Source organism: Amphibalanus amphitrite, unplaced genomic scaffold, assembly GCF_019059575.1.
Source record: "Amphibalanus amphitrite isolate SeventyFive unplaced genomic scaffold, NRLGWU_Aamphi_draft 000037F_arrow, whole genome shotgun sequence".
In the NCBI taxonomy this organism is placed as follows: Eukaryota; Metazoa; Arthropoda; class Thecostraca; order Balanomorpha; family Balanidae; genus Amphibalanus; species Amphibalanus amphitrite.
In genome coordinates, this window is record NW_024881533.1 from 1,508,281 (window position 1) to 1,535,000 (window position 26,720).

At 44.9% G+C, this 26,720-nt stretch overlaps 1 long non-coding RNA gene across 1 annotated transcript; it reads right to left on the bottom strand.

The window, feature by feature from the left end:
- Positions 1–5,137: 5,137 nt before the first annotated feature.
- LOC122372916 lies at positions 5,138–22,817 on the bottom strand. Its single transcript, XR_006254950.1, has 2 exons — positions 22,350–22,817; positions 5,138–6,329 (listed from the first exon to the last, which is right to left on the bottom strand). It is a non-coding gene; the product is annotated as an uncharacterized LOC122372916 (long non-coding RNA).
- Between the last annotated feature and the right edge of the window lie 3,903 nt (positions 22,818–26,720).

A 26,720-nucleotide genomic window follows, 5' to 3' on the forward strand; every position in this document is an offset into this window, starting at 1 on the left:
AAAAATTTTCCGACGGATTTCGCTCAAATTTTCAGGGAACGTGTCAAATTGATGTAAGAAAAGGTACTGAAAGTTTGGCGGCGCTGCGCGCCGCTGTTTTTGAGATATTGCAAAAATTCGCGAGGGGGGTAAAATTTACCCCACCAGCCCCGCGCGGGTTAACCAACGATGCATTAAATGCGACACTCGACAGATAACTCGCGCCCCGCTAGGCTATTCAGCCATACGCGCCCTGCTGGGGGGGGGGCAGATTCTGCCCCCCTTTCTAACTTCCGAACCGATGGTCGTAGATAGACGGGGAAAACGGCAACCGAAAGATCTCAACAAGGCGGATCTAAAGAGCCCATTTTTTTTGCTTAAGTAGGTCAGAAGTCAGGTCAAGGTCAGGTCAAGGTAACAAAATGCAAGTTTCTACATTATCGGCCTTGCACCGAAGTTGCCTAAGAATGGACTGAGACTGATTGCCCAAAAGGTGTTCTTAGGCTACCAAGACAATATCCGTTGCATACAATATCATTCAAAGGTCAAGGTTAAGGTCAGGTCAGGTCAGGTCAGGTCACCAAAAACAAAATATAGAAAAGGGCATGTGCGACACATGTTTTATGGGTCATTTTATTCATAGAATTCAATAGGCACACTCAATAAGTGATATGGACCACCTCTGGATGAATTTCAGGTCGAAATCAGGTCAAGGTCAGGTCAAGTGAGGTCAAATTTTGAAGTTGGTTTTTAAGGCCTAAAAAGGTGTTTATCTGATGTAGTTTTTCACGGCAAATCGAATGGTGCTATTTTTGTTTCCGTACGAGGTCTAGAACTTCCAATAAAATCATTTTTCAAAATTTTTGTTGTCGTGACGTCATAAAATTTTGAATAACTCCCACATTTTTAAACCGATTCTTCTAAAAATTGGTATGTAGGTGCACATAGACCACTTCTCTGACATATATTCCGGTTTTTTCGATACACCCAAAATTTTGGTTTTTATAATTATTTTCCCAAAAAAGTCAGTTTAAAAAAAAAGAAATTGGGCCAAAATCCAAAATTTTCAAAAAAACCGAGATAGCCATTTGATAGACAAAGTAGAATTACGTATAACCTTTTTTGTTAGTCTTGATTCCTTTAAAAATGAAGATGTTAGCGGCGTTTGAAATTTTGCCGTTTTTGAGGCGAAAATGGCGAACATGACGTCACTAAAACGTCAATTTCTCAAAAAATTTCCGACGGATTTCGCTCAAATTTTCAGGGAACGTGTCAAATTGATGTAAGAAAAGGTACTGAGAGTTTGGCGGCGCTGCGCGCCGCCGTTTTTGAGATATTGCAAAAATTCGCGAGGGGGGGTAAAATTTACCCCACCAGCCCCGCGCGGGTTAACCAACGATGCATTAAATGCGACACTCGACAGATAACTCGCGCCCCGCTAGGCTATTCAGCCATACGCGCCCTGCTGGGGGGGGGGCAGATTCTGCCCCCTTTCTAACTTCCGAACCGATGGTCGTAGAAAGACGGGGAAAACGGCAACCGAAAGATCTCAACAAGGCAGATCTAAAGAGCCCATTTTTTTGCTTAAGTAGGTCAGAAGTCAGGTCAAGGTCAGGTCAAGGTAACAAAATGCAAGTTTCTACATTATCGGCCTTGCACCGAAGTTGCCTAAGAATGGACTGAGACTGATTGCCCAAAAGGTGTTCTTAGGCTACCAAGACAATATCCGTTGCATACAATATCATTCAAAGGTCAAGGTTAAGGTCAGATCAGGTCAGGTCAGGTCACCAAAAACAAAATATAGAAAAGGGCATGTGCGACGCATGTTTTATGGGTCATTTTTTTCATAGAATTCAATAGGCACACTCAATAAGTGATATGGACCACCTCTGGATGAATTTCAGGTCGAAATCAGGTCAAGGACAGGTCAAGTGAGGTCAAATTTTGATGTTGGTTTTTAAGGCCTAAAAAGGTGTTTATCTGATGTAGTTTTTCACGGCAAATCGAATGGTGCTATTTTTGTTTCCGTACGAGGTCTAGAACTTCCAATAAAATCATTTTTCAAAATTTTTGTTGTCGTGACGTCATAAAATTTTGAATAACTCCCACATTTTTAAACCGATTCTTCTAAAAATTGGTATGTAGGTGCACATAGACCACTTCTCTGACATATATTCCGGTTTTTTCGATACACCCAAAATTTTGGTTTTTATAATTATTTTCCCAAAAAAGTCAGTTTAAAAAAAAAGAAATTGGGCCAAAATCCAAAATTTTCAAAAAAACCGAGATAGCCATTTGATAGACAAAGTAGAATTACGTATAACCTTTTTTGTTAGTCTTGATTCCTTTAAAAATGAAGATGTTAGCGGCGTTTGAAATTTTGCCGTTTTTGAGGCGAAAATGGCGAACATGACGTCACTAAAACGTCAATTTCTCAAAAAATTTCCGACGGATTTCGCTCAAATTTTCAGGGAACGTGTCAAATTGATGTAAGAAAAGGTACTGAGAGTTTGGCGGCGCTGCGCGCCGCCGTTTTTGAGATATTGCAAAAATTCGCGAGGGGGGGTAAAATTTACCCCACCAGCCCCGCGCGGGTTAACCAACGATGCATTAAATGCGACACTCGACAGATAACTCGCGCCCCGCTAGGCTATTCAGCCATACGCGCCCTGCTGGGGGGGGCAGATTCTGCCCCCTTTCTAACTTCCGAACCGATGGTCGTAGAAAGACGGGGAAAACGGCAACCGAAAGATCTCAACAAGGCAGATCTAAAGAGCCCATTTTTTTGCTTAAGTAGGTCAGAAGTCAGGTCAAGGTCAGGTCAAGGTAACAAAATGCAAGTTTCTACATTATCGGCCTTGCACCGAAGTTGCCTAAGAATGGACTGAGACTGATTGCCCAAAAGGTGTTCTTAGGCTACCAAAACAATATCCGTTGCATACAATATCATTCAAAGGTCAAGGTTAAGGTCAGATCAGGTCAGGTCAGGTCACCAAAAACAAAATATAGAAAAGGGCATGTGCGACGCATGTTTTATGGGTCATTTTTTTCATAGAATTCAATAGGCACACTCAATAAGTGATATGGACCACCTCTGGATGAATTTCAGGTCGAAATCAGGTCAAGGACAGGTCAAGTGAGGTCAAATTTTGATGTTGGTTTTTAAGGCCTAAAAAGGTGTTTATCTGATGTAGTTTTTCACGGCAAATCGAATGGTGCTATTTTTGTTTCCGTACGAGGTCTAGAACTTCCAAAAAATCATTTTTCAAAAATTTTGTTTGTCGTGACGTCATAAAATTTTGAATAACTCCCACATTTTTCAACCGATTCTTCTGAAAATTGGTATGTAGGTGCACATAGACCACTTCTCTAACATATATTCCGATTTTTTCGATATACACAAAATTTTGGATTTTATAATTATTTTCCCAGAAAAGTCAGTTAAAAAAAAATGCGCCAAAATCCAAAATTTTCAAAAAAGCGAGGTAGCCATTTGATAGACAAAGTAGAATCACGTATAACTTTTTTGTTACGTCTTGATTCCTTTAAAAATGAAGATGTTAGCGGCGTTTGAAATTTTGCCGTTTTTGAGGCGAAAATGGCGAACATGACGTCACTAAAACGTCATTTTCTCAAACAATTTCCGACAGATTTCGCTCAAATTTTCAGGAAACGTGTCAAATTGATGTATGATAAGGTACTGAAAGTTTGACGTCTCTGGCTTAACGCGTTTAGAAGTTATTGGCGAAAAACGGGAGGGGGCAGATTCTGCCCCCCCCCCCCAGCGGGGCGCGGGATAACTCCGAAACGCACCATTATCAACTATTGAACGGGCCTCGCCGATAGGGGGGGGGGGGTACTGTACCCCTCTAACTTTCAAAAGCGGGGGACTGGGAATTCGCGATATACTTCATACCTTCCTGACTGAACCGAACGACAAAGTATTGTGTCAGGTCAGGCATAAGTAGGTCAGAAGTCAAGTCAAGGTCAGGTCAAGGTAACAAAATGCAAGTTCCTACATTATCGGCCTTGCACCGAAGTTGCCTAAGAATGGACTGAGACTGATTGCCCAAAACGTGTTCTTAGGCTACCAAGACAATATTCGTTGCATACAATATCATTCAAAGGTCAAGGTCAGGTCCTCGTATTCTCGTCATTTTCGTGTTAGACTGCTGGGCGAGAAAAGAGCGCCGGGAGATTATACATACTCGCAGCTCGCAGCCCTAGGTGGTGAAGTGGTTGCGCAGTGACCAAATGAGGCGGGCGGATAACTATATGGACAACAAAACTAATGTTTACCAAGTGTCTCAAACTAAAAAGTGTACTTCCATGAAGTGCTTGTTAAAATTATGTCCGTTCATTTAACAAAAGAAGGAATGAGGAAGTGGAAAGGGGAAGCAAATTCTCTTTCAAAAGTATTTAAATGTCATGATTGCAGCCCAACAAGCATGTAATACCTATATATAATCGCAATATGCTTGATACCTTTCCTGACTGAACCGAACGACAGAGTATTGTGTCAGGTCAGGCATACCTGGTCTCGTGTTATCGTCATTTTCGTTAGACTGTTGGAACAGGTAAGTGTTCGGCGGTCGTTACACTGAGAAAAAAGTGAGAACACATAGCCTTCTCTGAGACCCGTACCCCTTCTCATTTTCCCTATTCAAATCAGATCACACGTTTTAAGTCCTTTTCCCGGTTAAGCCGGGAGAGAAGTGGATAGAGACAGAAGGGCGCGAGAAGGTCAGGAGGGCGCCGTTAGACCATGAGAAGGGCGCAGTGCTATCAAAAGGGCACCATTCTCCCAGAAGGGCGACAGGTAATTAAAAATGTTATATGATCTACGGTCGCAGAGAGGTCAGAAGGGCGCCACGCAGTCAGTAATGCTAAGCTGGTGGGGACGTAGGGGCGCCAGACGGTTACGAGGGCGCCGTGAGACCATGAAAAGGGCGCCATTCTCCTGGAAGGGTGCCGAGTGGTTGAAAACGTCATGTGGTCCAGGGGTGCTGAGAGGCCCGAAGGTCGCCGAACAATCGAGGGATGCATGGTGGACAGAGAAATAAGGTCGCAAGACGCCGACGGTCAGGAGGGCGCCATTAGACCATTAGAATGGCGCAATGCTGTCAAAAGGGCGCCAGTCTCCCAAAAGAGCGCCGAGTGATTAAAAACGCTATATTATCCAGGAACGCGAGACGGTCAGGGCGACGCCGTTGGAGCATGCGAAAGGCACCGTGCTCCCGAAAGGACGCTTGTTAAAGACTTGTGGGTGCATTTTCATCATTGTGCCGGGACATAATTCAGGATTGTGGGTACATACATCTGCCCTCACAAAGAGATATACCTAAAATTACACCCATTTAAAAGGTTTAGTGTCAGCCTGACCTGACCACATGCTTGTCGTGGCGTCATAACATCGATGTTAACCTCACCAAATTATTATTAGTCAGTCAAAACTATGTATAGCGACCACTGAAGTAGCAACGCATGCCAGGGGCTGCTTAGTCTAAGTGAATGCTGCAACCTACGACTTACGTGACATAGGTACCTACATTAACCCACCCATGCACATATGTACCTACAACACAGTTAATAAGCCATTGTTCGCTAGTAATCGTTGCGCAGTCCGTTGCAGTCTGTTCACGGGGGTGGCGGGGGGGGGAGACAGGGCACAGTACAATCTTCTTCTCCTCCCAGACTACAATGTGTAAAATTGTGCTTCCGCGCCCCCATGGCGTTTCAGCCGCTCCTACGCCCGCGTATTTACATGCGAGTGCGCCGGCCGCTTCTGATTCCGGTCTCAGTTGCACCTGCTGCCGTTAATATCAGCGCAGTGCCGCAGTCATTCAGGTGTGGACGGTCGGCAGTGCAGTTTACTAAGGCACGAGCTCCTGTGGTGACGTCAGTGGCAACACCACACAACACCTCGGCAGCCGGGACCATCGGAAGCTATCGATCAGGTCAGATGACGCCAGGTGTCCTAGCCAGTCAGATTTTCTGCGGTGCTCTACCACAGGCCCACAGCTCCGAGACTGAGCCGACATAGCGCCGTGTCCATTGGCGTCGGATGGGTCGTTCCAAGGTCGTGTAAGGTCGTTCCTTAGACCGGTAAGGTCCGAGCGCAGTAGAGCAGCTATAGTTGAATGATGCCTTCACACGATGACTTTGAGCTCGTCGCTTCGGTAAAAGTCTGTGAACCCGACGTAGAGGCCGTACGCCATGTTGGCCAGAATAGCGACCAGCACGATAGCGAAAGTCACGCGGAGACACAGTGACAGAGCCTGGCCCAGTGACGTCATCATCGGTGGCGTCACTGGTTTGTTGCCAGGGAGACCTGAGATGAGATGCCCAGCCTGCAACATAAGAATGCACGCGTTTAGCTAAGTTTTCAGTCAGTTTCAGAATTTCTCTTTAACCCTATTAGTGGCAGGCTCCTGGCTACCCCATATTAGTGTCAGGGGGGGCTGTTTACGACCCCCCTTGATATCTCGAGATCTAACCGGCCGATTTTCAAAATTCAAACGGCATTCGATTTGGCTCAACGAGATCTACATTTCTAAAAAAATAAAATTAAAAAATGTCAATAGGGGGGTAGAGGGGGGTAAAAACGGGCAAATTGCAGATACATTTTAGACTGTTTATCACGGCCAGGTTTCTGAACCAATCTTAACGCAACTTTTGCCGATCGATAGAGAATGAACCAGGAATTCACATGGATCCTAAAAATATGCATTTTCAAAAATCATAGGCGGATACAGATCATTGAGATTGGGGTACACAAAAAGTGTAGTAAATAAGGTTTTTGTTGGTACTGCTTCTAAAAACGGTGGCAATGGTCTTGTTATGTTACAATTTTCTTATGAGAGAACGACTAAAATTGTATTGGTCATGCATAGGCGGTGTCAGGGCACCTATGTTGGGAGGTAAAAAATAACCCCCCTTTTTGGACGCCTGGATCCGCCTATTATAGCAAAAACGTGTCAAAAGAGGATGCACAATAACTTTGTATATGTTATCACATGATACCTTTCATTCACTGTTCGTAAAACTGGTGCAGCATCGTGATCTTCGCCCAAATGACTCGCTTCACGAATAGGACCCCCAATTCCCAGTGCTCTGGAGCCGCCCCTGGTAAAGTTATGAACTTGAAATTTTCAGGGAATGTGCCCAATTTAGTTTTAGGAAAAGTCAGAAAATTTCAGCATCGTAGCTTCAGCGGTTTCGGAGATATTCCCGAAAAACCTGAGGGGTGGATAAAAACAACCCCCCCCCCCTGCCACTAATAGGGTTAATGGATCAATCCATCAATCAATCAGTCAATCAATCAATCAATCAATCAATCAATCAATCAGTCGGCTTAAGTTTTTTAAAAACATTTTTTCACTCAAAACTTCGAAATTATTAACCCGCGCATAACTGGGGGAGGGGGGGGGGGGCTCTACAGTGCCCTCTTCCCATTTCTCAGCAATATCTTCCAAACTGTTTGACGTATCAACACAAAACTGGCGGTACATTTAGCGCCATCAATTAGACACCTTGTATGACATTCTTAACTTTCTAGCTACTATAGATCAGCTGAAAACGACGTCAGAGTGACGTAATGTCGGCCGATTTTATGCAATAACTACATTGAACTACGGCAATCGCTGTCAAGAGCTCAGCTGTTAAGCTAGATCTAATTTCTTTGCATGGGTAGACTGAGAATGAACGTGGCTATCAAACTGCTATCTCGGATTTTCCAAATTTTGAGAATTTAAAAGAAAATATGTATACCTATACAATTATAAAAAGTATATTTTTGATTTTTTAAAGTGTTTGAATATTTTGAAAGAAAGACAGATTATAGGTATGTAATAGACCACCCATCGATGACCTAATCCAGAAATTTTTAGCCCAATATCTTTGAAAAATGGCTAAGTCATACGCATTATCGTAAAAATTTCACAAATCAAGAATTTTCACATCCATTTTTCAGTACGTTATTCACATCGTATAGCAATATAAATAGCGTCATCGTGTTCCTGAGCTAAAATCGCATCTAATTGGCACCTTTTTTGTTTAAAAAAAAATATATTTTCAAAATTTGACCTTTTTTATCTGAAAATAACTTGACCTCAGGAAAATGCATCTGAAAATGACTTAAAATGACACAGACGACATTGTTTTCGAAATCTTTGAGTAAAATGGACCATAAATCATGCGTAACGTGACCGATACATGATATAAAATTTCTGTGACCTAGGATGACCTGGCCTTGACCTTAGAAACGAAGTACAAGTTCGGTGCCCTCAGGGTATCTTAGGCATATATCAAGCAGTGCGTAAACCAAAAATGAGCCTGATCGGACTTGTAAGCCGGCGTGCTCATAATTCTTACTTTGACCTGACCTGTGACGTCATCGGCGGCCTCAAGGTAAATGAACTTAGGTTTCGTGAGATGATGTTTTTCGTACTCCAGCGTAGATGGGTAGCCATACGGCTTCCACGGTTGACAGTGATGACATCAGTCATCTTTTGCAAACTCGTTAAAGATTTGGGCTGTACGGGGATTCCAACCCCGGGCCTTTGGATTAGCGCTCCAATGCTCTACCTCTGAGCTATACAGACCAAGTACTTCAACGAGCTTTCTGCCAAGTTTTATGCGGATCATTCTTAGGTGTTGTTTTTATCCGTATGGAAGCCGTATGGCTACCCATCTACGCTGGAGTACGAAAAACATCATCTCACGCTCTCAGTCCCAGCGGATAAAAACAACACCTAAGAATGATCCGCATAAAACTTGGCAGAAAGCTCGTTGAAGTACTTGGTCTGTATAGCTCAGAGGTAGAGCATTGGAGCGCTAATCCAAAGGCCCGGGGTTCGAATCCCCGTACAGCCCAAATCTTTAACGAGTTTGCAAAAGATGACTGATGTCATCACTGTCAACCGTGGAAGCCGTATGGCTACCCATCTACGCTGGAGTACGAAAAACATCATCTCACGCTCTCAGTCCCAGCGGATAAAAACAACACCTAAGAATGATCCGCATAAAACTTGGCAGAAAGCTCGTTGAAGTACTTGGTCTGTATAGCTCAGAGGTAGAGCATTGGAGCGCTAATCCAAAGGCCCGGGGTTCGAATCCCCGTACAGCCCAAATCTTTAACGAGTTTGCAAAAGATGACTGATGTCATCACTGTCAACCGTGGAAGCCGTATGGCTACCCATCTACGCTGGAGTACGAAAAACATCTCACGCTCTCAGTCCCAGCGGATAAAAACAACACCTAAGAATGATCCGCATAAAGCTTGGCAGAAAGCTCGTTGAAGTACTTGGTCTGTATAGCTCAGAGGTAGAGCATTGGAGCGCTAATCCAAAGGCCCGGGGTTCGAATCCCCGTACAGCCCAAATCTTTAACGAGTTTGCAAAAGATGACTGATGTCATCACTGTCAACCGTGGAAGCCGTATGGCTACCCATCTACGCTGGAGTACGAAAAACATCATCTCACGCTCTCAGTCCCAGCGGATAAAAACAACACCTAAGAATGATCCGCATAAAACATGGCAGAAAGCTCGTTGAAGTACTTGGTCTGTATAGCTCAGAGGTAGAGCATTGGAGCGCTAATCCAAAGGCCCGGGGTTCGAATCCCCGTACAGCCCAAATCTTTAACGAGTTTGCAAAAGATGACTGATGTCATCACTGTCAACCATGGAAGCCGTATGGCTACCCATCTACGCTGGAGTACGAAAAACATCTCACGCTCTCAGTCCCAGCGGATAAAAACAACACCTAAGAATGATCCGCATAAAACTTGGCAGAAAGCTCGTTGAAGTACTTGGTCTGTATAGCTCAGAGGTAGAGCATTGGAGCGCTAATCCAAAGGCCCGGGGTTCGAATCCCCGTACAGCCCAAATCTTTAACGAGTTTGCAAAAGATGACTGATGTCATCACTGTCAACCGTGGAAGCCGTATGGCTACCCATCTACGCTGGAGTACGAAAAACATCATCTCACGCTCTCAGTCCCAGCGGATAAAAACAACACCTAAGAACTTAGGTTTCCTTCGACAGTTTTTCCAGGGCTATCAGACCCCGCTTTAGTTTTGACAATCGGCTCAGTAGTTTCGGAGATAGGAGGGGCTCTGTAGGCCCCCCCCCCTCCCTGTCACTCGCGTTATGGAAAGTACCGCAGTCATGCGCGGGTTAAGCGTAGAATAAGATGGCTGAGGATCCAATCTTGAGTCATTCTTTCCAGAATTCCTCATTTACAAATGGTGACCCTCTAAATTCCCATCTGTCTTCTATCGCTCATTATCATTATTGAATAGTTTTCCTATTGGCCTTGTAGGCTTAGCACTAACTAGATAAGGGAGGTCGGGGTAATTTGGCCGCTTTTTTACAAAACGATATAACTTAACCTTCGCCCCAGTGGGGGGGGGGGGGGCATATGTTACCACCCTGTCGCGTTTTTTGCGTGTGAATAAAAAACCGCGGCGCGTAGCGCCGCGCAGCTTAGGGTAGCTTTTGGTACATCAATTTTGGACAATATGTGAAATTTTTGACCCCAGGTCATGTCAGGTCAGGTCACCAGGTCAAGTTAACTGACCAAGCCTAAAAAAGTTTGCAATCATGTCCAGCCTGCAGTGTTTGTCAGAAAGGTTTTAAACTTGGTGGATTGCATGCTGTTATGGGCGCCTACAATTTGTATATCTCGGATTTTTTTATATCCGTGACCTAAGGTCAGGTCAGTGGCGTGACCTTTCCATTACAAGTCAATGAAGAAAAATGAAAATGCCTCTAGATCCGTGTGTACGCATAGGAACAGTCCAAATATCTCAGAATCACAATGATTTAGTCCACTCGTGATGACCAAGGTGTCATATTTGCTGATAGCCTCTAGAAAGGTCATCGGAGGTCAGGCTACAAACAGTTTTTTGCCAATAACTCGCGATTGGAAAGAGATAGAACGCTGGGGATGGTCTCATTGTGTTTGTCTTGTTGAGACGCATCGACTGATATGCAACATGACCTTTTCCGGTCAGGTCATGACCTTGACCTGAGGTCAAATTTTCAAGTTGACCTTTCAAGGTCAAAGTATAGTTCATTCGACGCGTCTCAGCGAGGGGAACACGATTCTGGCAATAGAAATGTCGTGGCTTTTTGTAGTCGAAAGTTATTGTCGAAAACACTTTTCGTAAAAACAGCTATTTTTGGAGTTTTTGCCCTCTGGAGGCTAAACCGTTGACCTGAGGTCAATATTGATAATGTCCTTTTCAAAAGAAGAGTTCAAAAGCTATCGTTTGCTTTCCCATGCGTTTTTCTAGCTACCATAGTTCCTGAGACAGCGGCATGTTTTCTGAAAAATATAATGACAATTGGCAAATTTTGACCTTTGATGACCTCTGGTGACCCCAATATTGCTCTAAGGTGAAAAATGACTGAAGTACTTTCAAACGTACGCATTGAGAGCTATCGACTGCTTTTTACCGCGTCTTTCTAGCCCTCTTAGTTTTTGAGTTAGAAGTGGGTGGTTGCCCCCCCCCCCCACTAGGGCGAAGTTGGCTGAAACCGCCACTGGGGCGCGGGTTAAGGTTGATGACACATTTCTGCATTTTCTCAACGCTGGCCGGTGTCGCATTCATTTTACTTTACTGGGCTGTAAACTTGAAATGATAGAGTAACTACTTATATTGAAATTGTGACGTATTACAAAGGTCTGCAAAGCGGCCAAATTGCCCCACTAGCAGGGTTATTTGGCCGGGGGTGTGGCCTGTGGGGCAGTTTGGCCGTTGCTAGTTTGTATTGTATTGAATTGTATTGACAAAGGCAGACAACTCCACATGGCCATGGGCGTGGTTATTCTGTGTCTCTACTCACAGAGAGTTAAAAAGAAAACATACATCAGGGTAAAATGGGAATAAAATTTACCGTCAGAAATCACACACCCACGCACACAGACACCAGGCACTGTGTCTGTGCCTGGTGTTTGAGGCCAGGATTTGTTTTGTTACGGAGCGAGCGAAGCGAGCGCAGTCTTTCCTTAGTTTAACGGAAATTTCCGAGTATGAGCGGCCGGCCGGCCGTGCGGACGCTTTTGCTAGGCTTATATCTCAGCAACCACTTGACCGATTTACATGCGGTAATTTTTGTCGGGTAGCTTCATTCCTTCTACCAAGTACTGGACTATTCCTGATGCATGTGGGTGACCCCTTATCCTGCGCCCCACTGGGGTCTGCGTAAAACGCGCCCTACTGTGGGGGGGGAAAGCTATTCATAGCCCCCCCCCCCCCGCCTCCTAACTCCGAAACTACTGGGCTGATCGTCAAAACTCAAAAGACATCTGATAGCCCCGGTGAAAATGTCTCGCGGAACCTAATTTCATTGACCTCGAGGTCACCGATGACGTCACAGATCAGGTCAAAGTAAAAATTATCGATAGGGGAGAGCGGGGGGAGTTGTATCATGTCCAAGTTGTATCAGGGCGAATTGTGCCAAACTTATCCAATAGATAGCGCTCGTGACACGACCAGTCGACGAGGTTTTCCGGGCGCCATCTTTCCCTGTTCTGTCGTGTGGCTGGGTGGACGCGTCTCGAGGTGAGAGCCGATTTTATGTTTTTTTAATGTTATTCTAAAAAAATAAGTTGCAGGAAAATGTGTGTTTTGGGCATTTAGATGTGCACGAATTTGAAAGATCTCCGTAGCGGTGGTGAGGGTAGGTTCTAAGGCTGCGTGAGTGAAAATGGATTTCTCCAGCTGTCCGCTGTTTTTGAGCACGAGGATGTTTTTTCCAAGATGGCGGCGAGGTACATGTTGTATCAGAGCCGGGCGGGTTATGTTGTAACATGTATGTATGTATGTATGTATGGGTATGTTGCTTTTGATCGCGAAAGCTAAGCCCTGGCTCGCGTTTGTAGGTAGCTAGTCAATACTCGTTCCATTTCGGCACAATGTGTTGGCTGCTTTGCTCTTAACGGGTCGCTTTTGCGTCTAGTCTGTTGAAGTTTCGTTCGTTTCGACGTTTCGTTCGGATTGACCTAAGTTTGGTCTAATAAAAGTGAAGCCTTAGAGCATATACATTGTATTAACCCCATTTAATGTTGTTGTTATGTTCAAAACCAGTTGCAAGCACACTCCCTGAAACGTTAGGCGGCACGGGCGGACATCGATAGCAGCGCCTCTATCGGTCACTAGGGAAAGGTGGGCTGTAGGCGACCGAAATACCGGCTGAGTTGTCACTTGTGAAAAAGTTGAACTTTTGCCTTCAATATTTCTACAGGCAATTTTAGAAGTGTCTTCACATGGATTACAAAACCGTTTAGATTATTGTATTTACCTCAAGCCTTCCCTATTGTTCTTGACGATGATGCAGGAACTATTTCTAATTAGTGTTTCTAGCTTAGTAAAAGAACATATTGTGCAAACGATAAAAAAGCATAAAAGGAAGATTTTAAATGCAATTTTCTCTAGCAATTAATGATAAATTCTCTACAGATCAAGGAAAAGGTGCATGCTAACTGATAATTTAAAGTTCTTGGGGCCAGTTGTTTTCTTCTTTTCTTACGTCGCGCCAATGGCCGCGAATACACTTGTGATAACGCCTATCGACGTGAAATAGTGATACAAATTACCCCACCATGTGATACAACTCACCCAAGCCATGGGGCAAGTTGTATCAAAAACATTGTTCTATTCGGCAGACCGTAGAAGAAAAACTAGTAGAGGTAGCGGAAAAGTTACTTTGCACAAAAAGCAGAAGAATCAAGGAAGGAGATAGTATGGAAATAATGAGTTTATCACGGATAGTTACGAGGTTATGGGTCTCGGAGTAAAAACTGATACAACCCACCCCACTCTCCCCTAATTGGCTTTTTCACATTTTGGGCTCTGGCCGCTGTCGTACGAGTCAGATCGGGCTCATTTTTGGTTTACACACTCGTTAACAGATGCTTTAGATACCCTGAGGATACCAAACTTGTACTTTGATTTTTCAGGTCAGGGTCAGGTCATCAGAGGGCACGGAAATATTATGTCATGCATCGGTCACGTGACACATGTTTTATGGTCCATTTAGGCTAAGGATTTCGAATTCGATGTCGTTTATGTCATTCGAGGTCATTTTGAGTTGAATTTAGCTCAGGTCAGGCCACTTTCAGGTCAAAAAAGGTCAAATTTTAAAGTTGAAAATTCTTTACAAAAAAAGTGTCTATCGGATGCAGTTTGAGCTCAGAAACACGATGGTGCTATTTATATTGGCGTACGATGTCAAATATGAAATACGTACTGAAAAATTGATTTGAAAAATTTATAATCATGAAATTTTTGCTATAATGCGTATAACTCTGCCATTTTTGAAAATATCTGGCTCAAACTTGCTAGTGTACGTAAGTCATTGGAATGTTTTCTATCACATAGGGATATATTCCGTTTTTTTTCGAAAAGTCAAAAATTTTTGAAAAAAGATAAAAATTTAAATTTTGAATTCTAATATATATATATATATATAGGTTCTTTTCAATTTTTCAAAATTTTGAAAATCCGAGATAGCAATTTAATAGCGCAGTCTATTTTGAGTCCTCCCATGCAAAGAAATTGGATCTAGCTTAACCCGCGCCGGGCCGGGGGGTTGAACACCCGCCCCCCTGCGCTTTTTCGCAGATATCTCGAAACGGCGGCGCTCCGCGCCGTCGTTTTTGGCACACCTGTTTATGCATCTTTTCCACACATGTTGTGAAAATTTCAGACCCAGGGCTCGCAAGGTCAGGTCACCAGGTCAGGTCAAGTGACCTCACCTCAGAAAAAGTTGCAATCCTCGTCATAGCTACACCGACTGAACGATCATCTTGAAACTTTCAGCGATTGATAAGAGTAACAGTATGTACACAATGTATATCTCTGAATTTTGATATCGGTGACCTAAGGTCAGGTCAATTTTGCGACCTCTCTATTTCAGTAGGGGAGGGTTGCCATATTGCGCCACGTTAAGCGAAACTGGCTTCAGCTTGGAATGCAAAGACAGCACAGGCTAGTTGTTCTCACATTATATTTAGAAACCTTTTTCCTACCTTTTTTTACACTGATTTATCGCATACTCATTAGCCAGACACGGTCTTTTTAGAAAGTGTTGCAAAGGGCGCAATTGTCGAATACCTTCGATAAATGCGCCCACACCATGGCGCAATTGAATTCAAATGCGCCCACCGTAAATACATGCATTAGCTATGGGCTGTAAAGATAAGAGGGATAAGTAGGTAAGGCGTTGTATGATGTGTCATAATTTCATTAATTTACCATCTGTTTTTTTAGAAATTTTATTAGAAGTGCACAGTGACCTCAAATTGCTTGTGTTTTTGTCATCTGCCTAAGCCTTTCGAATATTAGCCATCATTATTAATGTTACCCATTTCATTAACATTAGCCCGGGTGTGGCGCATTTACCCCGGTAGCATTTGAAAAAAAACGTAGTGGTGTGACAGAACATGGCGTCCCTATTCACCGCAGCCACAATCTCTTGCATGGAGGTGCTCAAATCATTCAAAATTAACCATCTGTTCGAAAAATTAGCAGCATATGTGTCTAAACATTCACTAAACCTTATTCTACAGCTTTGAAGAATGCTTTTTCGATAAGAAACCCCAACATTTAAACAAAATCGTTACTTAAGCTCATGCTGCCTTACCTCTGCCAAGGTTCCACCGGAAAAGGAAGTATGATCGAGGTGGGCAACTTTTGCAACCACCACTAGGTACTTATGTATGTTGTGCCAATTTTTCTGGAGCTTGGGAGGGCGCATTTATCTCGCGGGCGCAATTAGGGTGCTCTCCCCTACCTATGGGTAAGTCAATGGGAGAAAATTGAAATGCGCCTCTTTTGGACGAATGATGTTCAAAATCCTCATAAACATCGTTTCTTAGGAAAACATGACCCACTAAATCGAAAAAATGCACCTGTGACCCCTCTGTGTGCCCCTGAGGTCATCTCAGGTCATGAGCGGTCACCAGCAGTTTTTTGGCTATAACTTTTGATAAAGACGTGCTACAGCGATGAAAACACGTCAGATATATTCAGCTCGACGATACGGATCGACTGATATGCAACATGACCCTTTCCGGTCAGGTCATGACCTTGACCTGAGGTCAAGTTTTCCAATGACCTTTCAAGGTCAACAAATAGTTCATTCGACGCGTCTCGGCGAGAGGAACACGATGCTGCCAAAAGTAATGTCGTGGCTTTCTTGAGTTAAAAGTTATTGACGTAAAACTATTTTCGTGAAAACTGCTATTTTTACAGTTTTTGCCCTATTGGAGGCTAAACCGTTGACCTGAGGTCAAATCTGAGAACAATACCCAGAAAGTTCTGTAAAAAGGGCTATCGAATGCACTTTTCCGCGACGCTGTAGCTCTATTGGTTCCCGAGCTAGCCGTTGGCAGTTTTCAAAATTGTTGAAATGGACTACATTTGATCTTTGATGACCTCTGGCGACCTGACCTTTGACCTGACCCAAAAAATGACTGAAGTGTTTTCGTCCTTATTTTTGACGCTCTTTCGAATGCCGCTTACCGCGTGTCGCTACATGGCCCAGGAGCCGAGTTAGACGGGGGTTGTTCAGACACCCCCAGCCCGGCGCGGAAGTCGCGGAGCACCGGCCCGGCGCGGGTTAAAGTGACCATTAACATTAGTTTTGAGTTGAGATAGCCAAATTGGTGGCCATTGCTGCTTTGCGCGCAACAAATGCCGCACTTTCAAATAAAGTCGCTAAGAACAGCGGAGATTCCAAAAAGTAAACAAAAGTAAAATCTAATATCTTGAAAATCGGTGAATATTTTTCAATGAAATTTGGTAGATATTCGTTTTCGCTCTTTCTGAACCGAGCGACATCACTTTGATGCCAATTCATTAACCTTTTTGCAGGTGGGAGGGTCCCTGAAAAAAAATGAATTGAAAAATTTAAAATTGTGAATTTTTTGTTATAATGCTTGGCCATTTTTGAAGATATCTGGCTAAAACTCGCTAGAGTAAGTCATGAGCATGTGTTTTCTCATATATATTCCGGACTCCGTTTTTGACGAAAAGTCAAAAAGTTTTTGAAAAAAATATAAAAATACAAATTTTGAATTATAATATATATAATTTTCGAAATGTTCAAAATTTTGAAAATTCGAGATAACAGTTTGGTAGCGCAGTCCATTCTGAGTCCTCTCATGCTAAGAAATTGGATCTAGCTAAAAAACTGAGCTCTTGGGAGCGATTCCCGTGGGGGGCGTTCCACGACAAATCGACAAATAAAAAATTAAATTTGCACCCTCATATTTTATTTTTCGTTGAAAACTGGTGTAAGGGGTTGTGATGGGCGGGGAAGCCAGCTGTGGCAAGGATTTTTTTCTCCGAACAACGGTTTCCGAGATATAGCCTCGGGCAATTCCAGCAGGTCGCGCTGCAGCCCTGTGTTTGGAGGCCTATAACTCAGAAACTATTGGTTTTATACGATAAAAACTCTATATGGTTCAACTCACAATCAGCCAACAAACATTTTGGCTATCTCGGATTCTCAATTTTTGAAAATTTTGATCACGTGACCTTTTGACGTATGTTTCGAAGAGTAACCTTGATATTTTTCCCACTGAAAGTTGCAATTTTGTCTGATGACGATTAAAGCCTTATCAATTGTCATTCATATGCGAAAATAAAAAAAGTGGATATCGCCCTGCGTTGACCTCAGGTCAGGTCATTTTTATGACCTGTCCATTATTACGAGCGGGAGCGACAGCGAGATCTCGAGAATAAAGCAAGATAGCGACAAGCGGTAAACGATGCAGGGTACAAATGGATAAGGTCTATAATTTTTACTGAGGTCATTTTCAGGTCAGGTCAAAGATGACGTCACAGGAGCAAAAAGGAAGTCAAAATTGCGGCACTACATATATATGAAGTTTTTCTCGAATAACTTTCAAGGTATCCCAGCTAGGAACAAACTAATAGCACCATCGTGATCCTCTCGTCGATCCGCATCGAAATATATGTATGTTGACCTGGAAAGGACGAAATGTCAAAAGTTGACCTTAGGTCACGTGGCGAGCGGGAGCGACTGCGAGATCTCGAGAATAAAGCAAGATAGCGACAAGCGGTAAACGGTGCAGGGTACACACGGATAAGGTCTATAATTTTTATTGAGGTCATTGTCAGGTCAGGTCAAAGATGACGTCACAGGAGCAAAAAGGAAGTCAAAATTGCGGCACTACATATACCGGGTGGCCCAGAAAAAACGTTCCCAACTTTAAATCAATATTTCTCAGAAAGTTATAAAGATACAACATTGAAACTTCGAATAGTCAATGCGGCACATATTTTCAGTAAATGGTGTGATTTTCATGGTGTTCGGTAAATAACTTTTTAAACGGTTCGTGTTTCAAGCATGCCATGTAAAAATTACTTTTTTGCACCGATGTTTACTAAAAAAAAAAAAAAAAAAATGTGAGTGAACGGGTCACTTTCACCCCGCGGCACCGCGGCCTAGAGCCATGACTTCTACTGGCAGCTAGTCTCATTGATGGTTCGGGTCTCAGGATGACACATTCCCTCAAGCAACCACGATGGCTCTGTGCCAGCGGCATCGGAAGAAGTTTCCAGTTTTCTAACCATCCGTGGCTCAAATGCTTTCCTGGCTGACATTCCTGGGAAAAGGTAGCTTTTCAACCAGTTTTTTTTTGTCATCTGCTGGCAATGTTGTTTTTCATAAGCTATTCTGTGGTCTTCTGGCACAGGAACCAGTCTGCTTTAGTTTGTTTTCCTTATCCGGTCGATTTACTGTTTGATCTACTGAAAGGAGGGTAATCAGCAGTAATCCATGCACCGTGCCACTCCTGCTCGAAACATGATTTGGTGTTGAAACGAATGACATCCATGAGCACCATTTTGGCTCAGTATTTGAATATTTGGCACATAAGTGAGACAAAAATATTTAAAATAAGAACATACGTGTTGGTTTCATTCACGTTCTCTATTTTTTATTCTTTTTTATAACGTGGGACGTCTAACCCAATCATCACTATCGTTTGACATCGGCAAAAAAAGCAAAAACGTCTTGCTTAATTCAACTTAAGATTGCCAGCTTGAAAATGATGGTATAGTATTATAATTTGGCATACCAATGCGCAAAGAAATGACGCAAACTTGATAAAAATTTTGGCTCGTTATTTGTACTCGTATTTGATATATAGGCCTCCAAAGTTCGGAACGTTTTTTCTGGGCCACCCGGTATAAAGTTTTTCTCGAATAACTTTCAAGGTATCCCAGCTAGGAACAAACTAATAGCACCATCGTGATCCTCTCGTCGATCCGCATCGAAACATATGTATGTTGACCTCGAAAGGTCGAAAGGTCAAAAGTTGACCTTAGCTCACGTGACCTAAGGTCAACTTTTGACCTTTCGACCTTTCGAGGTCAACATACATATGTTTCGATGCGGATCGACGAGAGGATCACGATGGTGATATTAGTTTATTCCTAGCTGGGATGCCTTGAAAGTTATTCGAGAAAAACTTCATATATATGCCGTGCCGCAATTTTGACTTCCTTTTTGCTCCTGTGATGTCATCTTTGAGCTGACCTGAAAATGATCTCAGTAAAAATTATAGACCTTATCCATTTGTACCCTGCACCCTTTACCGCTTGTCACTATCTTGCTTTATTCTCGAGATCTCGCTGTCGCTCCCGCTCGTAATAATGGACAGGTCATAAAAATGACCTGACCTGAGGTCAACGCAGGGCGATATCCACTTTTTTATTTTCCCATATGAATGACAATTGATAAGGCTTTAATCGTCATCAGACAAAATTGCAACTTTCAGTGGGGAAAATATCAAGGTCACTCCTCGAAAAATAGGTCAAAAGGTCACGTGATCAAAATTTCCAAAAATTTGAAATCCGAGATAGCAAAAATGTTTGTTGGTTAATTGTGAGTTGAACCATATAAAGTTTTTATCGTAGAAAACCAATAGTTTTTGAGTTATAGGCCGCCAAACATAGGGCTGCACCGCGACATCCAGGAATTGCCCGAGGCTATATCTCGGAAACCGTTGTTCGAAGAAAAAAAATCCTTGCCACAGCTGGCTTCCCCGCCCATCACAACCCATTAGACCAATTTTAAGCAAAAAATAAAATATGAGGGTGCAGGGCACTTGTCGATTTGTCGTGGAACGCCCCGTGGTTCAATGTTTTTGCGTCGAAATCGGCCGAACATGACGTCACTCTGACGTCATTTCCGGCCGTCCTATGATAGATACGAAGTCCAAATTTTGACACAAGGTGTCAAATTGATGCAGCCGAAGGTATTTTAAGTTTGGCGGCAATACGTCAAGCGGTTTAGAAGTTATTGCAGAGAAACGGGAGGGGGCTATGAATAGCCCCCCCCCCCTCCCACCCAGTGCAGTGGGGCGCGGGTTAATTGGGTGCCGTGCAGCTGCACAAGTCAGTTGGAGGTACCCCGTCGCAATTTCGCACGTGCAAGGCCCACCCTCTCGCTCGCTCCGTAAGTCGCCCCAAAAGGCGTAATACTGGTAGGTATTTTATAATGCCAACGATAAATTTATGTTCTGGGCCGAAGCTCTTAGCCGACTTAGAAACGAGACCATCCCAAAATGTTGACCTAAGCAGGGGCCTAAGTGCAAACTGATAATGCATTTTTGACCGTGGTCAATTTGCTTACTCCAGTTACTACGACACCCCTCTGGCTAATGTATTTGAATAGGCCAGGGCCAGGCATACAGTAAAGAGACAAACGTTACACCCGTTACACTATCGTAACACCTTGATTGATGCCATCGCATTGCACCATTTCCATAGCGGTCAAGACGTTGGGCAGTCACAACCGCGTAACCCCAAATGGAAAACAAAAACAAAAACCTGGAGCCTCCGAGGACACTGAGGAGAACCGATCTGTGAAAGGAAAAAAGTTCAACGGGCTAGGAATGGTTATCGGAATAGCACCGTACAGGCGTAGGGGAGAGCGGGGCCAGTTGAAACACGGGGTCAGATGAAACATGGCTTTATTTTCAACAGTATGCAACATATGACGTTGCCGACACCACTGCGCATCCGCGCTCGACCACTTCCTTTGTCAACGGCGTTTGGGCGGCAAACGGACGGTAATTTTGATTTGACACTTGTTTTTGTGTTTTTGAGGGGCGTTTGGGAGAATTCGTTTTTATGAATATTTTGTGATATCTTATATACCTTTGTTTGCTGAAAGAAGAACTCCTGGCTCCGGAATAACACCTTATTTGGCCCTTCATTCAGAATGATGCCGTCCCTCCAGCTCGTTTGACATGTGCTTTACGGCGCGTGCGAGATGCCGGGAGCGGATGGGGTCAATTGAAACGCTTCTCTGAGGGTCAGTTGAAACAGGGCCACAATCCGTTTCAATGGACCCCGGTGACCTTTGCAATGGTTATTGTTCAGGGGCTGTAAACATTAAAGGAAATAGTCCACCTTTGAAATGAGCTTTTAAACTGAAATAGTAGTTTAATAGAGCTCAATTTTTGACCCCTTTTTCTCCAGCCTTTTGCTTGAAAGCACACTATAGCCTGAGATATTTCTCATTTTCCTCATTCGCCCATTTTACCATAGTCTATGTACTTTATGTCACCTATTATGAGGAGCTTTGCACTTTTAGCTTTCCAACGACCTATTGAATGTAGCATTTGGAAAAGTAAACTGGACAAAATCTCTCCTTAAGAAAGTGGCCTTAAAGAGGAAAACATCCCATTGTTAAGGATAGGTGCAATTGACCCCATGGGCTGGTTCAATTGACCCTCGCATCGGGGTCATTTGAAACGGGCGTAGAGCTGTTTTATAAGCATACGTTTGGCAGCAAAATATGTTTGAAACATAATTTTACATATCTTAAAATAAAGCCAAAAGAGAATATTTTTCATGGTATTGTGCATTTTTCGATATGACAACTAGATCTCGCTGTGCATGTCAATATATAAAAAGTGGTTCAACTGGCCCCGCTCTCCCCTACAACCTATTTAATCGCGCTGCCGCCCTAGGTAACCTTATGCCTAGATATGCCAGCCCATGGATACCTATACCAATCAGTAAATGAGCAAAGCAACATGTTTTTGAAGTAACAATTATTGTTTAAATACTGAATTTCAATGAGGTTTGGGTAAATCTGAGGGAGCTCTAAAAATTTCTTACTTTTACTAAAGGTGGGGTCATTTTTTAACTTAATTATCACTATCTCCACTGCAAAGTAATTCTGAGCCATGCGGGGCTATGGAACACAAGTCATGACCTACAACCCACATAAAGGCGGTCGAGTGTTACCGAATGAAGCACGTGGCGAAGTCGGCCGTGAGATGTGAGCTCGGTTCAGTCCACTGAACGGTCTACTCACGGCCGGTGGTGTCTGCAGGAGGAGCCGCTGGACAGCACGGCCGGTCGTGTCTGCAGCAGGAACCGGCTGGGCAGCACGGCCGGTATCGAGCGGGCCACCTGACCGGCCACCGGGCCCCGCACGGCGCACCGACACGTGCTCTGTTGTGCCCCGTTGCCCGGACTGCGGCCCAGGGGCGCTTCCAGGCGACAGCCCGCCGCCGTACCCGAGGCTACTAACTGCGCTGCTTCTATGCCACCCGGCTCTCATGACAGCTCGTCGGTGAGCGCGTGGCTTCTCAAATATCAAGTCTCGACTGTCCCTGCAGGAGCGTCCAGCCGACACTTGCGTAAATATCTTCGACTTCTCGAGGGACAGAACAGAGACAAACAGACAAAATAGTACAAAACGGAACAAGATGCTGTTGTACCGAAGACGGGCAGTAATAATCATGTGGGTGATGTTGTCCTGAATGGTCCTGAAGTAGGTAGGGTAGAAGGTGGTAAAACACCCATACTAAGGGAAACTGATCATTTCTCGCTTACCTTGGCACGGGAGAATTATTTTTGCTAGCGCCTTCATGTGTAATTGGTCGATCAACGTTGAGAGGATTAAGACCTATTAGCTTGATTAATAAACCATAGGTTCTTCATTTTTCGAGACGCTCACAAATGTGCGTCTGCACATGTGCACAAATGTGCTACAAATATGAACGAGCGCTTTGAAACTTTCAGCGATTGATGAGAGTAGCATTATGTACCAGTATAACGCCTTTTGGGGCGATTAACGGAGCGAGCGAGAGGGTGGACCTTGCACGTGCGAAATTTCGAGGGGTACCTCCAACTAACTTGTGCACGGCACCCTACTAATCGGTCTCTAGCGATGTGCCAAATTTGAGCACAATCGGCCCAGCCGTTCTCGAGATCTGGAAGCGGCACCCTGCACGTGCGCACGTGCAAAATGGGTCCCAACTGACTTGTGCACGGCACCCTACTAACTGGTCCCTAACCGTGTACCAAATTTGAGCGCCATCGGTCCAGCCGTTCTCGAGATCTGGAAACGACCCCTGCACGTGCGCACGTGCAGTAGCACCCCAACTCTGGCACATGGATATGCAGTGCCTATAGTGGGTGCCTACCTACATGCCAAATTTCAGCGCAATCGGCCAAGTACCTAGTTACCGAGATATTGCAACAATTACGAAACTGACACATCTTCGTTTTGCACGTGGCACGTGCATAAGGGGTCACCCACATGCATCGGGAATAGTCCAATACTTGGTAGAAGGATTAATGAAGCTACCCTACAAAAATTACCGCGTGTAAATCGGTCAAGTGGTTGCTGAGATATAAGCCTCGCAAAAGCGTCCGCACGGCCGGCCGGCCGGCCGGCCGGCCGCTCATACTCAGAAATTTCCGTTAATCTAAGGAAAGACTCCGCTCGCTTCGCTCGCTCCGTAATAAAAATGTACCCGTATATCTCGGAGTTTCGATATCTGTGACCCAAGGTCAGGTCAATTTTGCGACGTTTCCATTACCTGTAAATCAACTGGGATAAAACCTAGATGCGCCTCTTTTGGATGGACGTCGTTCTAAAAAAAAATCGTTCTTTTTTTCTTTTTCTTTTTTTTTAGTTTTCTGCTGGCCCTGCCCGGGCCGTGTATTCGTGTCCACACGAGAGTCGAGACTGAACAGACAGCGGAGCACAACGTGAGCAGTCACATATCACGCCACATGGCGCTGCGTCCGATTGGTCACCCCTTTGGCGCGAATGCCTCACATTGGTGGACAGCTCGATCGGCTGATCGCGCCAGGTCACAGGCCGAGGTCACGTGACGGCGCATCGGCGGGGTTACTACTGGAAGCGATATAAGTAACGAACTGAAAAATTACGCCTAGAGAACAAAAGTAATAAAATAGGAAGCCACGGCCTAGGACACTTTCCTTTGTCCAAATTACATCTAACACCTAAATTATCCGTATGCACTGTAAACGGAGTTGTGCCCGCGCACATTAACCCTATTAGTGGCAGGGGGGCTGTTTTCATCCACCCCTCAGGTTTTTTCGGGAATATCTCCGAAACCGCTGAAGCTACGATGCTGAAATTTTCTGACTTTTCCTAAAACTAAATTGGGCACATTCCCTGAAAATTTCAAGTTCATAACTTTACCAGGGGCGGCTCCAGAGCACTGGGAATTGGGGGGTCCTATTCGTGAAGCGAGTCATTGGGCGAAGATCACGATGCTGATGTATTATAACTGTATGCACCAGTTTTACGAACAGTGAATGAAAGGTATCATGTGATAACATATACAAAGTTATTGTGCATCCTCTTTTGACACGTTTTTGCTATAATAGACGGATCCAGGCGTCCAAAAAGGGGGGTTATGTTTTACCTCCCAACATAGGTGCCCTGACACCGCCTATGCATGACCAATACAATTGTAGTCGTTCTCTCATAAGAAAATTGTAACATAACAAGACCATTACCACCCTTTTTAGAAACAGTACCAACAAAAACCTTATTTACTATACTTTTTGTGTACCCCCAATCTCAATGATCTGTATCCGCCTCAGGGGCGGATCCAGGAAAACTCCAAGGGGAGGGTCATGAATCGAAGTGGTGCCCATACCTATACCCAAAATTAAAAACTCAACGGATTTCGTCCACTTCATTTTGGTGGTGCCCCCATTTTCAGTTTTTTTCTTTTTATTTTTTATTTTTAGTCAGTATCTTAACTCTTAGCCACAACCACATTTACCAATTGTAAGCAAGTATATATGAATGTGCTATGTGTATATATGTTGTGGACGCTGAGTAGTGAGTACTTACCAGGAAAGTTATCAGGTAAGTGAATCGTTGTCAGTCCGACGAACTTGACCCTGGCGTTTAAAGGGTCTGTCCTTGACACTTAAGCCTTGTCAGGGGCACCAAAGTCCTTCCAGGGACACCACAAACCTGTCAGGGGCACCTACGGCCTTGTAGGGGCGCCACAGGCCCGCCAGGGGCACCACAGGCCTGCCAGGAAGCAGGGGCACCACAGGTCTAGCAAGTATACACGACAGGCCTGTCAGGGGCACAACGGGCCTGTTGGGCCCATGAGCACCCCTAGGGGCAGGGGCACCACAGTCCTTCCAGGGGCACCGCAGGCCTGTGAGGGGCACCAGCGGCCTAGCAGGGGCACCAGTCAACACAGGCCTGCCAGGGGCACCACAGACCTGCCAGGGGCACCAGAGGCCTGCCAGGAACACCACCGACCTCGCAGGGGTAACTTGGGCCTGTCAGGGGCACCACGGGCCTGTCGAGAGGCACTTCAGGCTTTTCAGGGGCACCATAGTCCTCTCCGGGCGCAGGGGTAGCAGGGGCACCAGAGGCCTGCCAGGGGCACCACAGGCCTAGCAAGGGCACCACGGGCCTGTAATGGGCACCTCATGCCTGTCAGGGCCCAGGGACACCACAGTCCTTCCAGGGGCACCACAAGCCTGTCAGGGGCACCAGAGGTTTAGCAAGGGCACCACAGGCCTGCCAGGGGCACTACAGGCCTAGCAAGGGCACCACTGGTCTATCAGGGGCACCACGAGCCTGTCATAGCCAGGCATCTCAGGCTTGTCAGGGCCCAGGGGCACCACAGTCCTTCCAGGGGCATTACAAGCCTGTCAGGGCACCAGAGGCCTAGCAAGGGCACCACAGGCCTGCCATAGACACCACAGGCCTGCCAGGGGCACCACCGGCCTTGCAGGGGCGCCTCAGGCCTGTCAGGGGCACCACGTGCCTGCCGGGGACACTTCAGGCTTGTCAGGGGCGTTACAGTCCTGTCAGGGCCCAGGGGCACCAGGCCCGTGGTGTCCCTGCTAGGCATGTGGTGCCCCTGGCGGTCCTGTGGTGCCCCTGTCAGGACTGTGATACCCCTGATAGGCCGGTGGTGCCCCTGGCAGGTCTTTGGGCCCCCAGGCCTCAAGGGGGGGGGGCCATGACCCATGTGACCCCCCCTTGGATCCGCCACTGATCCGCCTATGATTTTTGAAAATGCATATTTTTAGGATCCATGTGAATTCCTGGTTCATTCTCTATCGATCGGCAAAAGTTGCGTTAAGATTGGTTCAGTAACCTGGCCGTGATAAACAGTCTAAAATGTATCTGCAATTTGCCTGTTTTTACCCCCCTCTACTTTGACATTGACATTTGACATTTTTTAATTTTCATTTTTTAGAAATGTAGATCACGTTGAGTGAAATCGAATGCCCTGTGAATTTTGAAAATCGGCCCGCTAGATCTCGAGATATCAGGGGGGGTCGTAAAAAGCCCCCCCCCCCTGCCACTAATAGGGGTAGCCAGGAGCCTGCCACTAATAGGGTTAAATAAACCGCCACCAAAGCCGCTACATATTCCGCA